Source organism: Neovison vison, chromosome 10 (genome assembly GCF_020171115.1).
Source record: "Neovison vison isolate M4711 chromosome 10, ASM_NN_V1, whole genome shotgun sequence".
Lineage (NCBI taxonomy): Eukaryota > Metazoa > Chordata > Mammalia > Carnivora > Mustelidae > Neogale > Neogale vison.
This window is the reverse complement of record NC_058100.1, coordinates 73,732,645-73,742,421: the sequence shown is the minus strand read 5'-3', so window position 1 is coordinate 73,742,421 and position 9,777 is coordinate 73,732,645. Positions and strand designations below refer to the sequence as shown.

General features: G+C 44.2%; 1 long non-coding RNA gene across 1 annotated transcript; it reads right to left on the bottom strand.

The window, feature by feature from the left end:
- On the bottom strand, window positions 1–9,502 carry LOC122918195. The gene is made up of 3 exons (XR_006386569.1): window positions 9,404–9,502; window positions 517–614; window positions 1–34 (listed from the first exon to the last, which is right to left on the bottom strand). It is a non-coding gene; the product is annotated as an uncharacterized LOC122918195 (long non-coding RNA).
- Between the last annotated feature and the right edge of the window lie 275 nt (window positions 9,503–9,777).

The window sequence follows — 9,777 nt, the reverse complement described above, 5'->3', positions numbered from 1 at the left end:
CCTGCTTGTGTTCCCTCTCTTGCTGTTTCTCTCTCTGTCAAAATAAATAAATAAATAAATAAATAAATAAATAAATAAATAAAAATCTTTTAAAAACAAAACTGAATCTAGGGGTGCCTGGCTGGCTCAGTCAGTAGAGCATGCAACTCTTGATCTCAGGGTTGTGAGTTCAAGCCCCATGTTGGGCACAGAACTTACTTAAATGAAAATGAATCTAGACACACATCATACACCTTTCACAAAAGTTAACCTAACATGGATCCCCAAACTAAATGTGGGACGCCTGGGTGGCTCAATCAGTTAAGCAGCTGACTCTTGATTTTGGCTCAGGTCAAGATCTCAGAGTGGCGGATCGAGCCCCATGTCGGGCTCCGCGCTCAGTGCAGAGTCTGCTTGTCCCTCTCCCTGCCCCCTCCCCAACTCTCTCTTTCAGATAAATAAATAAATAAATAAAGTAAATGTAAAATGCAAAACTACAAAGTTTCTAGAAGTGAATATAGAAAAAATGCAGATGACCTTGCGCAAGGAAGTGACTTTTCGATACAACACTATGAAAGGAAGAATTGATAAACTGCACTTCATCGAAGTCAGAATGTTCTGTTCTGTGAAAGACACTGTTAAGAGAATGAAAACACAAATTACAGACTGGAAGGAAATGTTTGCAAAAGACACAACTGGTAATATCCAAAATATACATGGAACTCTTAGTGCTCAATGAATAGAAAACGACCTGGTCAAAAAATGCGCAAAAGATCTAAACAGATACCTCACCAAAGAAGATACATGGATGGAGATAAGCATATGAATAGATGCCCCACAACGCCTGTCACCAGCAAAATGCAAATTAAAACAAGAGAGGGGTGCCTGGGTGGCTCAGTGTGTTAAAGCCTCTGCCTTTAGCTCGGTCATGATCCTGGTTTCCTGGGACGGAACCCAGGAAAAATAAAGCAGAGATTCAGAAGCAAATCAAACATAATACTTTCTGCATCAAGTTTGTTACCAAGGACATACCGCATGAACATTTTCTCATTCAGTTAAGTATCCTTGGACCTTTAGAAAAAATAAGCTTTAGGGGCACCTGGGTGGCTCAGTGGGTTAAAACCTCTGCCTTCGGCTCAGGTCATGATCCCAGGGTCCTGGGATTGAGCCCCGAGTCAGCTCTCTGCTGGGCGGGGAGCCTGCTTCCTCCTCTCTGCCTGCCTCTCTGCCTGTTTGTTGGGCTCTCTGCTCCGCAGGGAACCTGCTTCCTCCTCTCTCTCTGCCTGTTTGTGATCTCTGTCTGTCAAATAAATAAATAAAATCTTAAAAAAAAAAAAAAACCCACAAGAGATACCATTACACCCTTATTGGAATAACCAAAATCCAGAAAACCGATAACACCTTACGCTGGATGAGGATGTGGCAACAGGAACTTTTCATTGTTGCTGGGAAAGCAAACTGGTATGGTCACTCTGGAAGACAGCTGGGTAGTTTCTTAGAAAACTGAGCATATTCTTAGCACACAAACCAGTAATCATACTTCTTGGTATTTACCCAAAGGAAGTAAAGATGTGTCCACACAAAAACCTGCACATGGATGTTTTTGGCAGCTTTATTCCTAATTGCCAAACTTAGAAGCGACCAAGTTATCCTCCAGTAGATGAATGGATAAACAAACATTGTCTGGTACATTCAGACAATGGAATACTAGTTGATGCAAAAGAGAAATGAGCTGCCATGCCATGGAAAGACATCGAGGAAACTTAAATGCATATTGCTAAGTAAAAGAAGCCAGTCTGAAGAGGCTATATATTGTATGAGTTCAACTATATGATGTTTTTGAGAAGGCAAAAAAAAAAAACAAAAACACCGTGGAGATCATTGGTTGCCAGGGGTTGAATGTAGGGAAGGATAAGTTGGGAGAGCCTGGAAGGATTTTTAGGGCAGTAAAATTACACTGTATGACACTATAATGGTGGATATATATCATATATTTGTCAAAACCCATACAATAGCAAGAGTGAACCCTAATGTAAACTAAGGACTTTGGGTGATAATGATGAGTCGTTTTTTGTATGTTCATCAAAGGTAACAAGAGTACCACTCGGGGATGTTGATAATGGGGGGTTCAGGCATGTGTGGGGGCAGGTGGCATATGTAATGAAATCCTGTATCTTCTGCTCAACATTGCCGTCAACCTAAAACTGCTCTGAAAAATAAAGTGTATTAAAAAAATTAAAGACATTCACTTTTCACTTAAAAAAAGAACTATTTAAGGGCACCTGGGTGGCTCAGTTGGTTAGGCAGCTGCTTTCAGCTCAGGTTGTGATCCTGGAGTCCCAGGAATGAGTCCTAATTTGGACTCCCAGCTCAGCAGGGAGTCTGCCTCTCCCTCTGACCCTCCCCCTCCCCCATGCTCTCTCAAATAAATAAATAAAATCTTTAAAGAAAACCTATTTAAACTAGGAATAAAAAAAGACTTGGCAACTTTTCAACTCATTTTATGCTCACGTGATATCAATAGAGAACCTGATAAAGATACTAAGAAAATTATATAGACCAATCTCAAGACCCTGAGATCACGACCCGAGCCAGAATTAAGAGCCGAATGCATAACTGACTGAGCCACCCACATGCGCCTGTATTTCTTTCTATATTCTGGACGTGAACCCTTTTGAGGTTCTCGGGACGAAGAAGCCTCTGCAAGAGAACCTCCCAGGCTCTCGGTGCACTACATCAGAAGTCTCCACACCCCCTAGCAGATGAACACCCTCAGTATTTGGATTCTGGCCTGGGACGAGGAGGAATCCAGATTCTGTTTATAGATTGCTGAGAGTGGGAGACGTTGGGGACTAAACTCTTCTTCCTTCCCTCCGCACATTTTTATTGCGAACCAGAACAGTTCTCGTTCCTTGAAGTGCCCAGAGCTTGCAGTCTGGCTTGTATAACAAGTTATGTAAGTTTTCTTTAAAATAGAAAAAAGGTAGGGGGGCCCGGGTGGTTCAGTCGGTTAAGCATCTTTTGATTTCGGCTCAGATCAAGATCTCTCAGTGTTGTGAGATTAAGCCCTGTATCAAGCTCTGGATTGGGGCTCTGCACTCGGTGGGCAGTCTGCTTAGGATTCTCCCTTTCCCTCTGCCCACCCCCGCCCCACTCATGCTCCCTCTCTCTCTTAAATAAATAAATAAAATCTTTCAAAAAAGTAAAAAGGAGAGGTACCTGGGTGGCTCAGTTGTTAAGCATCTGCCTTTGGCTCAGGTCATGATCTCCTGGTCCTGGGATCAAGCCCCGTGTCGGGCTCCCTGCTCAGCAGGAAGCCTGCTTCTCCCTCTGCCTCTCCCCTTGCCTGTGTTCCCTCTCTCGATGTCTCTCTCTAGCAAATAAATAAATAAAATAAAAAAGGTAAAAATAGGAGGTATAGAAGGAAAAATAGGTAAACGAGGGGGGAAAAACTGCACTGAAAACCACATCAGGGATTTTAGCCAATGTTTTTTTAAAGGGCTTGAAATATTAGCATCCAACCCAATGAAGACAATTGAAAATGATTACATTGGATGGGAGACCCAGAGAATTGAGACGAAACCAGTATGTTGTCTTTATATACTATCTTTTTTTGTTTTTCCCTTTATGCAATGTTTCCCTTTGTTTTTGACAAGGAGCAACTACGGGTTTTCTTTATGTAAAGAATTTTGAATGGTTGTTTTGATTTTAGAAATGGTTTCATTGGGGCGCCTGGGTGGCTCCGTAGGTTAAGCCTCTGCCTTCGGCTCAGGTCATGATCCCAGGGTCCTGGGATCGAGCCCTGCATTGGGCTCTCTGCTCGGCGGGAGCCTGCTTCCCCCTCTCTCTCTGCCTGCCTCTCTGCCTACTTGTGATGTCTCTCTCTGTCAAATAAATAAATACCATCTTAAAAAAAAAAAGAGAGAGATGGTTTTGTCAGTCTTTTCAGTTTGAAATGATACTCCCTTCCCTATTCCCTCCCAACAGAAATGGGGTTTGACCATTCTGCCTTGTTGGGGAGTGGAATGAGTTAGGACTTTTGTAATCAACAGATCATGTCTTGGAATAGCACAGCAAAAAAGCTTATCTTTTTTTTTTTTAATAGATTTTATTTATTTATTTGACAGACAGAGATCACAGGTAGGCAGAGAGAGGAGGAAGCAGGTTCCCTGCGGAGCAGAGAGCCCAACGCGGGGCTCGATCCCAGGACCCTGGGATCATGACCTGAGCCGAAGGCAGAGGTTTTAACCCACTGAGCCACCCAGGTGCGCCTAAAGCTTATCTTTTCTAAAGGTCCAAGGATACTTAACTGAATGAGAAAATGTTCATGTGGTATGTCCTTGGTAACGAACTTGATGCAGAAAGTATTATGTTTGACTTGCTTCTGAATCTCTGCTTTATTTTTCAATCTGAAGCCAACTCCCATGGTTTCCATCTGTTGGACACCAGTGGCCTCTCATTCATATCTGTTCTCTTCAACAGATGTGCCAGACTATGGGGGCCTCTTAGTCCACATTCCATTCTTGGGAAGGAATCTAATTGGGTTCAGCTTGGGTCAGGGGCTTAGCCACAGAGTAATCAACTGTGGCCTGGGGGGACAGCGTGCACCATGTGAACGAGGCTTCTCTTTCTGCTAACTATGGTGGACAAGCGGAGGCAGACTGAACTAGCTACTTAAATTTGTGGGGCCCTGTGCAAAATGAAAACACAAAGGACCCTTGTTCAAAGATTGTGAAGGATTTCAAGATTGCAACAGCAGAACATTAAACCAAGGGTGGGCCCCTTCTAAATGCAGGGCGTTGGATGACTGCATGGGTCTCCGGCCAAGAGGCTACTCCTTGCTCTAGCCCTGGAGGAAGAGCCTCCAAAATGAATTTCTAGACCCCCATATGTCAAAACTTGGAACCAGAGATTCTTGTTTTTGGAGTTCATAACTTAGAGTGAGTGTTGTTTTCCACAGCCCCCACTGGGGGGTTCTTTATCTTCTTTATCTCCTCCTCAGATCCAGTAACTTTATGTGGAATTGCCTGAGTATGAATAAGTTGGGTTTTTAAGCCTTCTGTCTCTTCCTTTCCATTATGAGGCAATGATCTCGAAGGCTGTACGAAGTGTGCTTTTGAGTTGGGTCAGTCATCTTCAATAAGAGTTGATGATGAAGGAGTTAATGTCCTTTTCTAAAAACATTCTTACCAAAAAAAATAAAAAAAGAACCCACCTTTTTATCTTGAATTTAGACTTACAGAAAAATCACAAATATAGTCTTGAGAGTTTTCATACATCTCTCCTGCAACGTCCCGTTAACATTATAAAACTATAATACAATTGTCAGAACCCAAGATTAACATTGGTACAGTACTACTAATTAAAGACCTTTCTTGAATTTACCAGCTTTTTTGCTCATTTATTTTTCCTATTCTAGGCTCCTGACCAGACCTACACAGCATGTAGTTATTTCTCCTAAGCCTCTTGCAGTCTGTAAAAGCACCTTTGACTTTGTCTTTCATAACTTTGACTTTTTTGAAGAGTACTGATCAGTTATTTTGTCAAATGTCCCACAATTTGAGTTTGTCTGACGTTTTCTCATGATTAGGCTGAATATGACAGATAACATTGTGTCCTCAACACATCATATCAGGTTCATGGTTTTGCTTTGTCTTGTTCCTGGTGATGTTGACCTTTATCACCAGATCAAGGGATCAGATGGCTTCTGCTAGATTTCAACTTGAAAATGACTATCTTTCCCTTTGTAGTTAATAGATCTCTTGCAGGAGATATTCTGAGACTATGCAAATTATGCTTCTCTTCAAACTTCTGCCCATTCAATTTTGTACTTCTCAGTGGAGCTGTTTTCTGCAGGTTTTTTTTTTTGGGGGGGGGGTCTCTAGGCTTGTGGATCCAACCAAGTGCTCTTTTTAGTTCTTCCCAACCTTTTTAGTGTAGCTATGTTTTTGACTTACAGTAGGTTCATTTTTTTAATATTTTTATTCCATTTGGGCTCTCTCCACATCCCAGTTGGTTTTAGTTATTTATTTATCCCGGGGGTATGGGAAACACTAGCATTCTAAGAGTCAGAGCTACACAAATATATACTCTGAGTATCACTACCTCCTCACTCCTGCTACCCCATTCTCATTTACTCCTCTTTTCCATCTTTTCCTCACCTATCCCTTACAGGAAACCAATGTCCTTAGTTTCTGATTTATCTTTCCTGTACTGTTTCTTTTGCACAAATGGACAAAGACAGCATATTTTCTTATATTCCCTTCTCATTTAGGGCTGCATTTGTGCTTTTCATTTTTCACTTAGAGATGTCTTGGCAACCACTTTATATCAAATTCACAGAGTTCTTCCTCATTTTTTTTAACAGCTGTTGAGTATGCCATTGTGTGTTGTACCACAAATGTACAAACAGATTGTTTCCAAAATATTGCAATTACAAATAATACTGCAACGATCAACCTTAGGCTTGTGCCTTTTCCCACAAAAGTGTGGAGTGTATCTTCAAGTGAATGTATAGATACATAGATACATATAACTATTTCTTTCCTTCCAATCCTGCTTGCCAGAACTGAGAGCTGTGTCTATGTTACTATCTCTTTCATGCTTTCTTTCTTAGCTCTAACAGCCTTTCAAGTCTGTAATCTCTGACAGCACAGACGGCGGTCCTAAGTACATGAGCACATTTTCTTCGAAAAGTCTTCACTCCCTAATGACTTGGTGGTACCCCCACTCTTGTAATAGAAATGGTTCTCAACCTTGTCTGAACATGAGAATTACTAACAATCTTTTAAATGTTATCAATGCCTAGGAATGCTCTAGGTAGATCCTACAATTAGTGCAGAATCTCTGGGTGTGGGACTAGGGGACCTGTATTGTTCTGTGGCGCTCCAGATGTTGCAACGTGCAGCTAAGGCTGAGAACGACTGGCTTAAGTCCTTGAAATGTGACAAAAGTCTCCTGGCCCTCACCATATTCCCTGTGATTTGAACCAGCTGCCAGAGTATATCCCGGCTGACTTGGGAGGCATTCCACTCAGAGAATTCCTGATTTTTACCTGGAGGAGAAGTAAGTACCAGTTAGCTTAATTTAGGGAGATCAGTAAAAGTCTTTAATGAGATGGAATTTCAACCCAGCCAAGAAGTAAGTTTTTCTCATACAGAGTCTGAATGACAGTGACAAGTTGCTTCAGGCCAAGAAGGAAGAGTGTTCAATTTCCTTTTCTCCCCTTCAACACACAAACCGGGGTACCTTCCTTTGTGGTTGGCAGTATTAATAAGCTCCAACTAACACTTGTAAAGCAGAGCCCGCTAATTATAGTTTTTCATCAAATCAGAGATAGCATAACTTATAAAACACACTATCTTATGTAGCACTAAGAGAGAAAAAAGCCCACTGCTAAATAATTATGAGATAATTAAATAGAAGAGATTTTTAAATGTGGGGACATGTGCATATTAGAATTGATGAAGTATAGTTCATCGTTAGCCTAAACCTCCTTTTTTTCTTTTTAAAGATTTTGTTTATTTATTTGACAGACAGAGATCACAAGTAGGCAGAGAGGCAGGCAGAGAGAGAGAAAGGGAAGCAGGCTCCCTGCTGAGCAGAGAAAGAGCCCTTTTCCCACAAAAGGATCAGCTGGTGCTCGATCCTAGGATCCCGGGACCATGACCCGAGCAGAAGCTTTAACCCACTGGGCCACCCAGGTGCCCCTAAACCTCTTCTTTGAACACCAAGTCAGGATGGTCACTTGAATTTCTCAAAGGCTCTTTAAACCTAACATGTCCCATGGGGAAACTGGATGGCTCAGTCAGTTAAGCCTCTGCCTTTGGCTCCAGTCATGATCTCAGGGTCCTTCCCCTCATTGTGCTCCCTGCTCAGGGGGGAGCCTACTTCTCCCTCTCCTGCTCCACCCCTCTGCGTGCACTCTCTCTCTCTCAAATAAATAAATAAAACCTTAAAAAAAAAAAAAAAAAAAGCACACCTCTTAAAAAAGGGAAAAAAAAAAACCCCTAACAACCCAGTCTGGCTTCTCCATCAACCTTGCCAAAGCTGTTCCTTTCCCTGCATTCTCTGCCCTGTCAAACGGAGTCCCCCCATCAAACTAGAAACCTAGAAGTTGAACCCGTCTCCTGACGTTCTTGCTTTCCATATACAAGAGATCTTTCCCATCCTATCAGTTCTGCCTCCTACCCCCCCCTCTTTTTTTTTTTTTAGATTTTATTTATTTTATTTGACAGAGATCACAAGTAGGCAGAGAGGGAGGGGAGGAAGCAGGCTCACTGCCGAGCAAAGAGCCCGATGCGGGGCTCAATCCCAGCACCCTGGGACCATAACCTGAGCCGAAGGCAGAGGCTTTAACCCACTGAGCCACCCAGGCGCCCCCCTCCTACCCCTCTCTTAAACATCGCCTACCTCTTTCCCTCTGTCCTCGCCTTGGGTCAGGTCTTCCTCAGCTCTCCACAGGCTTACTGCAGTGATCTACCCGCTTTCTACTCATTAAACCAATCCTACTTCACACCGTCCTTGTTTTCCTCCTTAAACATCCCTCGGATCACATTACTCCTCGCTTAAATATCCCACAACTCAAGTACTGCATCCGAACAACAGGCCAAGTGCATGAGCAGGCCACCTCGCAGAGGAGAAAAACACACGTGGATACATGGGACAAGCTGCTCAGGTTCATCCCGAAATAAATGTAACAAGAACATTTCCCCAGCTCTGTGGAGGGCGGAGGTCGAGGGGACCGGTGATCACGAATGATGACAAGGGCGTGCAGGGAAGCACTGGTATCTGCCGCCGTTGGTACTCCAGTATTTGGGTAGTCGTTGTCGCCACGTTTCGGAGATGTGGACGAACGCTACCCGCCTCCCGCGATCCAAGCCTCGGTTACTGAATGCGGTCAAACGGGGCTGACCCCTGCCTGAAGGGCCTCAGGACGACATAACTCTGGGTAAAGGGATTCGTCAGAGCAGCTAACCTTCTGCGGGGCGCCTGCTGCCCTACGCGCTTCTCGGCCGGGAGCTCACCCAGCCTTCCCACGAACCCTGCAGGGACGCCCAGGACCGCTCTCCGTGTTACCTACAACAACACTGAGGCCCGGAGGGAAAAACGCGGCCCCAGGGGCGGCGTTAGCGACCCGGGGAGCTGGGATTAGGGGCATTTACGTCTACACCCGGGGCGGGGGACATCCAGCTCCAGTCCTGTTTTTGGGAAAGCCTACACCGTTCCTTTCCTCCCGCAGGGAAGCGCCGGGGAACTCAGCCCGCCTCTCCCTCCGCTCCGGGTTCGGCGTCCTGCTCAGGGCTGGGGGCACGCTGTAAAGCCTTGGATGGAGGCCTAACAAATGCTATCGTACATTCCCGTGTGCCCAGTGGCACAGCCTTATAAGTAGGCAGTAACTCCCAGGAGACTGAAGCATACATACTGATGAGTACGCGCCTTGGGGACTAAGAGCCACGCTCCACAACCGAGCACGGCGGCCGACCATTCCCGCTCTCCTACGTCCCTTGGACTTGGCCCGGAACCTTTCTTGCGGCCTCGGAAGCAGCCGGCGGAGACATGGCCGCCGAACACACAACACCGCAAGGACTAGTAGTCTAACGATATGCCTGAAATGTATAGCTCACTTAGATGATTTGGCAGAAAATGGCCTCCAGTACTCGCACTTTTTAAAATATTAATTGACAATGACATTTTTGTCCCTTAGTCAAGAGCGTTCTCAAATGATTCCGAGAGAGTTTGTTCTTTTTTTGGGTGAGGCGTTTATATGGACAGCCCACTTGAAACGAACAAGGAAGG